The sequence below is a fragment of the Gorilla gorilla genome, chromosome X (genome assembly GCF_029281585.2).
Source record: "Gorilla gorilla gorilla isolate KB3781 chromosome X, NHGRI_mGorGor1-v2.1_pri, whole genome shotgun sequence".
Lineage (NCBI taxonomy): Eukaryota > Metazoa > Chordata > Mammalia > Primates > Hominidae > Gorilla > Gorilla gorilla.
In genome coordinates this window covers 54,866,924-54,874,456 of record NC_073247.2, presented here as the reverse complement: position 1 = coordinate 54,874,456, position 7,533 = coordinate 54,866,924, and the positions used below count along the sequence as shown (strand labels likewise).

General features: G+C 43.1%; 1 pseudogene; it reads left to right on the top strand.

Annotated features, from left to right (window-relative positions):
* The first annotated feature begins 792 nt into the window (after window positions 1–792).
* LOC101144730 (farnesyl pyrophosphate synthase-like) lies at window positions 793–3,020 on the top strand (annotated as a pseudogene).
* The last annotated feature ends 4,513 nt before the right edge of the window (window positions 3,021–7,533 follow it).

The following is a 7,533-nucleotide window of genomic DNA, read 5'->3' as shown; positions in this document are numbered from 1 at the left end:
GGTATCTCATGCTTTTACTAGCCATTATTCAGACAAATTTACTCAGACGTTTTCCATCTGAGACAGTAAGGTGTAAATAAAACCAAAATGAAGATGGCAAAGTTTGGAGGTGATTTAAAAAGCTGGATGTGTTCTTTTTGTTTCTTTGTTTCTGTTTTTTTTTTTTTTTCTTGAGATGTAGTCTAGTTTCACTCTTGTCTCCCAGGCTGGAGTGCAATGGCGCAATCTCGGCTCACTGCAACCTCCGCCTCCTGGGTTCAAGCGATTCTCCCCCCTCAGCCTCCTGAGTAGCTGGGATTACAGGCACCCACCACCACACCCGGCTAATTTTTGTATTTTTTTTAGTAGAGACAGGGTTTTGCAATGTTGGCCGCGCTGATCTTTAACTCCTGACCTCAAGTGCTGGGATTACAGGCGTGAGCCACTGCGCCCAGCCAAAGTTGAATGTGTTCCAGAGTATGATGTCTCATTCTAGCATGTTTGGAGGAATCCACAGATTGGCTTTTAGACACTAAGCTTCACTATGCTCAGCTTCATCAAATGAAATGAATTATCATGTGGACTGGGGGGCACCTTTGAAAAGAAGATTGCTTTCTCAGTAGCTTAGAAGCATTCATTTGCATGCCTTGGATTACCTATATTCTCTTTCAGCACAGCAATTTCCAGCTCACTTTAACAAGTCATTTCATCCTCAGGAAAAAGTGGATTTCCAGATATATTGGGCACTTTTGATCCCTGTTGGCTCAGAGGCCTTCTTTGAAGATCACAGTCAGTGAAAACATTTTTCTGAGGATGGCAACAATCCAGAGAACAGCAGGTAACTCTTAGAGCTGGTGTAATAAGCAGTTCATACTTCCAGATCATTTCTAGATGGGTCGGCAGTCAAGATTAAATGAGCATTTTGAGAACTGATAAAAATGAAAAGTTAATTAATGTCATTATCTTGTCGATGAACATTTAGGTTGCTTGCAGTTTTTTGAATTACAAATAATGTTGCAATGATACTTGTATATATGTTTCCCTGAGCCTACGTATAAGATTTTCTCTAGAATATATTCCCATAAGTAGAATTGCTGGGTCAAAGGGTATACACATCTTCAATTTTACTAGATATTATCACGTTACTCTCTAAGTGCCTATATAATTTAACACTTCTATCAGCAGGACGTGACAGTTTCTGTTACCCTATATCCTTGCCAAAACGTGGTATTATCTGAATTTTTAGCTTTTGTCCACCCAATGGGGGGAAATGATATTTTATTACTGTTTTAATTTGCATTTCTCTGATGAATAGTCATATTGGACATCTTTTTGTTGTTGGCTTTTCAAGCTTCCTTTTTATGAGTTACCAATTCATATTCTGCTGGCTTCTTTTTCCCTCATTGATTTGTAGGAGCTTCTTAAAAATACTCTTTTTAAGTTTTATGTGTTGTAAATAGCATCTCCTAGTCCACAAATTTATTTTTCACTTTATTTTTTGGTGCATTTTATAGTCCAGAATTATGTAACTTTAGTATAGTTGAATTTATTGACCTTTTCCTTTAGAGTTCGTGCCTTTTATATTTTAAGAAATCCTGACCGAGCAGAAACCCACGTCCAGGAACAGAGCCCTTTGCTCCTCCCTCAGAATAAATGGAGACCAGAAATCAGATGTTTATGCCCAAGAAAAGCAGGATTTTGTTCAGCACTTCCCCCAGATCATTAGGGTGCTGACTGAGGATGACATGGGGCACTCAGAGACAGGAGATGCTGTTGACCGGCTCAAGGAGGTCCTGGAGTACAATGCCATTGGAGGCAAGTATCACCAGGATTTGATGGTGCTAGTAGCATTCTGGGAGCTGGTGGAGCCGAGGAAACAGGATGCTGATAGTCTCCAGCAGGCCCTGACCGTGGGCTGGTGTGTGGAACTGCTGCAAGCTTTCTTCCTGGTGGCAGATGACATCATGGATTCATCTGTCTCCCGCCGGGGACAGATCTGGTGGTATCAGAAGCTGGGCATGGGTTTGGATGCCATCAATGATGCTATGCTTCTGGAAGTATGTATCTACCACCTGCTGAAGCTCTATTGCCCAGAGCAGCCCTATTTTTTCTTTTTTTTTCTTTCTTTTTTTTTTTTTTTTTGAGACAGAGTTTTGCTCTTGTTGCCCAGGCTGGAGTGCAATGGTGCAATCTTGGCTCACCACAACCTCTGCCTCCCAGGTTCAAGTGATTCTCCTGCCTCAGCCTCCCGAGTAGCTGGGATTACAGGCATATGCCACCACACCCGGCTAATTTTGTATTTTTAGTAGAGGCAGGGTTTCTCCATGTAGGTCAGGCTGGTCTTGAACTCCCAACCTCAGGTGATCCACCCACCTCAGCCTTCCAAAGTGCTGGGATTACAGGTGTGAGCCACCGCACCCAGCCTGGAGCAGCCCTATTACCTGGACCTAATTGAGCTGTTCCTGCAGAGTTCCTATCAGACTGAGATTGGGCAGACCCTGGACCTCATCAAAGCCCCCCAGGGCAATGTGGATCTTGGCAGATTCACTGAAAAGAGGTACAAATCTATCATCAAGTACAAGGCAGCTTTCTACTCCTACCTTCCTGTAGCTGCAGCCATGTACATGGCAGGAATTGATGGCGAGAAGGAGCACGCTAATGGCAAGAAGATCCTGCTGGAGATGGGAGAGTTCTTTCAGATTCAGGATGATTACCTTGACCTCTTTGGGGACCCCAGTGTGACCAGCAAAGTTGGCACTGACATCCAGGACAACAAATGCGGTTGGCTGGTGGTTCAGTGTCTGCAACAGGCCGCTCCAGAATAGTACCAGATCCTGAAGGAGAACTACCGGCAGAAGGAGGCCAAGAAGGTGGCCCAGGTGAAGGTACTATCTGAGGAGCTGAATCTGCTGGCCGTGTTCTTGCAGTATGAGGAAAACAGTTACAGCCACATTATGGGTCTCATTGAACAGTACGCAGCACCCCTGACCCCAGCCATCTTTCTGGGGCTGGTGTGCAAAATGTATAAGCAGAAAAAGTAACCTAGAGACTGCAAGGGTGGGGAGAGGAGGCTCTCAATAAATTATTGTGTAACCTTAAAAAAAAAAAAAAAAGAAAAGAAATCTTTCCCTGCACCACAGTCATAAATACATTTTTCTAAATTTGGTTCAAAAATTTGTAAAAGTTTGTTTTTTAAATTGGAATTTATTTTTATTGATTGCGTCAGTTCTCTATTGCTGCATAAGAAATTAACACAAACTTTATGTCTTATGACAGCATACATTTTTCAGATCACTTTTTCTATAGGTCAGGAGTCTGGCACAACAACATAGCTGAGTTCTCTGTTGAGGAGCTCATAAGATTGAAATCAAGTTGTTGTCTGTCTGCATGCCCACCTGGGACTGGAAGTCCTCTTCCAAACTAACATGATTGTGGTAGGATTTGGTTCTTTTAGCTGTATGACTAAAGTCCCCGTTTCCTTGCCAGCTGTTAGCCAGAGGCTCCTCTTGGCTTCTAGAGGCTATCCACATTCCCTTCCATGTGGCCTCCTCCATCTTCAAAGCCAGCAATGAAGAACCTGCCTTGTGTTGAATCCCTCTCATGCTTCAAATCTCTCTGTGAGTCTCTTCTCTAGGAAAAGTCCCAGCTTTCTAAAGGGCTCACCTAATTTGGTCAAGTTGACCCAGGATGATCACCCTGTCTTAAGTCCAGGTGATTAGGGATCTTAATCACATCGGCAAAACTCCTTCACAGCACCACCTAGATTAGTGTTTGACTGAATAATTGGCTGAAAATGTGTGTATACCATGGGCCTAGAATCTTGGAAGCCATCTTAGAATTCTGCCTACCACACGGTGGAGGGTAGTGATCCATATTTTTAATGCATGGATCACTATGTTATTTTCATTTTGGAAAATTTAAATCACATACAAAAGTAGAGACAATAGTTTCATCGTTTCACAAACTCTCATGTTCCCAGCATCCATCTTCTGTGATTCCACATGGCCAGTCTATGTTCCAACTCCCTTCCCCTCACACCCTAGGTAATTTTGCAGCAGATCTAAGACATACTAGTTCATCTGTAAATGCTTCCATATGTATATTCAAAGACAGGACCTCTTTTCTTTCTACCTGGAAGTAGCCAGACTCAAGGTTAAGGGCATAGTCCTCCACTGCCAAGTCTGCCCAAGATTTCTGATACCAACTATAAGTTGGGGTGGGGCCTGGGGGGGTGTATCAAAACCACCCTCAGTTTTAATAATTTGCTAGAAAGACTCATAGAATTCACCAAAACCCAATATACTAACAGCCATGTTTATTACAGGCAAAGAATGCAAATTATAAGAGACACATGGGGAAGAATCCTGGATTGGGAGGGTTCCAAATATGAAGCTTCTGTGTCATCAGGGATGTGTTAGCCTTCTGGCATAGATATTTGGCAATACATGCACGGAGAATTGCCAACCCAGGAAGCTTGCGTAAGTTTTGGTGTCCAGGGTTTTTACCAGGTTCATTATGTAGGGATGGTTGGTGGAATTATTACCCATGTGGTTGAACTCAAGCTCCAGCCACACTCTACTCCCACAGGGCAGGCTGATATCATGTGGCTCAAAGCCCCAACCTTCTAATTATGTGGTTGGTCTTTCTGGCATGGCCAGCCTCCAACCTGAGCCATCTATTAGCTTAAACTATCAGGTGGGGTCTGAGGGGTCCACATGCCTAACCAAGACGCTCCTATCACTTGGGAAATTTCAAGGGTTTAGAGGTTACCTCCCGGGAACTGAGGGCAAAGGCCAAATTCCTTTGCTTTTCTTCTCTCTCTATTCCTTCATTCCTTCAGAACCACAATATCATTATCACACTTAAAAAATTAATTTGAATTTTCAATATCCAATAAATGTTCCATTTTTTTCCCATTGGCTCATTAATAAAACCAGTTTATATCTTCAAATTAATATCCTAACAAGCTTCGCACATTGTACTTCGTTAATATGAATCTTAAGTTTCTTTTAGTTTATAGGTTTCCTTTCCCTTTTTTCCCCTTGCAATTTATTTGTGGAAGAAAGTGAGTCATTTGTTCTATAGAGTCTATCACATTCTGAATTTGCATAAATTACATAACTATACAATTCACCCACATACTGTTTACACTTAACATATTTGAATTAACTTAGCTAGAGCAGACAGTTCAAACACACCTTGTGGTACAGATATCATAGGCACGATTCTAGAAACCCTTGTGAAGCATTTAGCGAAATACTTGGTGACTTGGAAGCTCTGGAATATCTGTTCTAGTCCATCTCGATCCATCCTCCAAGCTTTGCTGCATATTACTTTGAATTAATGTATACTCCAGTGCACGGAGCGTCCAAGGACTTCAAGGCCTGTTTCTTTTTTCATTTTTTTTGAGACGGAGTCTTGCTCTGTTGCCCAGGCTGGAGTACAGTGGCACCATCTTGGTTCACTGTAACCTCCGCCTCCCGGGTTCACGCCATTCTCCTGCCTCAGCCTCCCAGGTAGCTGGGACTACAGGCACATGCCACCATACCCGGCTAATTTTTTTTGTATTTAGTAGACATGGAGCGTCACCGTATTGGCCAGGCTGGTCTCGAACTCCTGACCTTGTGATCTGCCCGCCTCGGCCTCCCAAAGTACTGGGATTACAGGCATGAGCCACCGCACCTGGCCATCAAGGCCTATTTCTACATGACAGACACTTCACAGAGGCCTGTTGCTGCGGTGCTGCCGAGGGGATTTTTTAAGAATGAAGCAAACTGGCATGTCTGTCTGTGACTTGGAACCGCTTGTAACGTCTGCCCATAAAGAAATGAAGATTTGACCAATGAGAGCTTTGGAGCTCTGGGGTTCATCTGTATGAACTCTGGAAAAACAAAACTGGAACTGTGGTTGGATTGGAAAGCTGGCTTTCTGGGCCCTGATGACCTTCAAGTCAGGATGTCACAGATTTACAGAATGCAACTGTAAAAAGCCCAACTAAATAAAACTGTGTCTGTCTCTAAAATAGGCATATCTTGTTAAAAAGGTCTTCGAGAAGTGTTTCAAGTGCTGAAATGGATGTGAGCTATCTGGTTCTCTTCCACCATAAAGGCATTGGAATTATGTCTTCCTATAATATGACATACCATGAACAGTATCATTCTATCCAGTGCAGTTAATGGTAATGTTGAAAACTGAGCCCCAAATAAGTGCCTTTAAAAATCCTATCGCAATTGTCTTGCAATTGATGAATCTATAAAAGTCCTTTCTCTAAGAGAGTTTCATTGTCATGTTCAGAGGAGAAATTGGCCCCCCACGATGAGTATGCATTAGGTGTTCCTAATGTATTTTCAAAGAGACAAGGCTAGGTCTCTCAGTTGTGTCTTTAGTCCAGGTTTCTGTCCTGTTAAACACAGTGTGAGGATGGGACAGATACCATGACCATTCCATGAATCCTTTTGTAACCAGAAGGAGCCCTTGGCCTATGGGACTCCATGAGGTATTCTGACCAAATGCCAAGGTATCTGGTGGATTTCAAATATAGGTTTACAAACTGATTTACCACAGTGTTGGAACTCAGAAACACACATGGTCTTATCCCCTGAACCTAGAACTCTGTCCATCCTAAGATCTGTCCCTCCACCAGATGTCCAGTGATTTAGCTATGAAGCCCAAAGGAAGTAAGCAAGTTCCTTTTTTTAATTTAATTTAATTTTTAATTTAATTAATTAATTAATTAATTAATTTTTGAAACTGAGTCTCGCTCTGTCTCCCAGGCTGGAGTGCAGTGGCACGATCTTGGCTCGCTGCAACCTCTGCCTCCTGGGTTCAAGTGATTCTCCTGCCTCAGCCTCCTGAGTAGCTGGGATTACAGGTGTGCACCACAACACCCGGCCAATTTTTGTATTTTTAGTAGAGATGGGGTTTCACCATGTTGGCTAGGCTGGTCTTGAATTCCTGACCTCAGATAATCCACCCACCTTGGCCTCCCAAAATGCTGGAATTACAGGCATGAACCATCATGCCCAGCCTTTTTTTTTTTTTTTTTAAAGATAGCAAGTTTTCATTCTTTCTTTCTTTCTTTTTTTCTTTTCTTTTCTTTTCTTTTTTTTTTTTTTTTTTTTTTGAGACAGGTTCTAGCTCTGTCACCCAGGCTGGAGTGCAGTGGCATGATCATTGCTCACTGCAGCCTCAACCTCCCAGGCTCAAGTGATTCTCCACGTCCTGAGTAGCTAGGACCACAGGCGTGCACCACTCTACCTGGCTAATTTTTGTATTTTTAGTAGAGATGGGGTTTTGCCATGTTGCCTAGGCTGGTCTTGAACTCCTGGGCTCAAGCGATCTGCCCACCCCGACCTCCCAAAGTGCTGGGACTACATGTGTGAGCCACTGCGCCCGGCCAGACAGCAAGATTTCATCATGACAGGCAAATTCTTTTTGGGAAGCATTGGGCTGCTAACCATGGTGGGTTTCAAGGATGAGGTCAGTAACTTTGTTCCTCTCCGGCTGCCATCACTGAACTCTTCATTTGAACCACCACGGTCAGTTTCTGGGAAA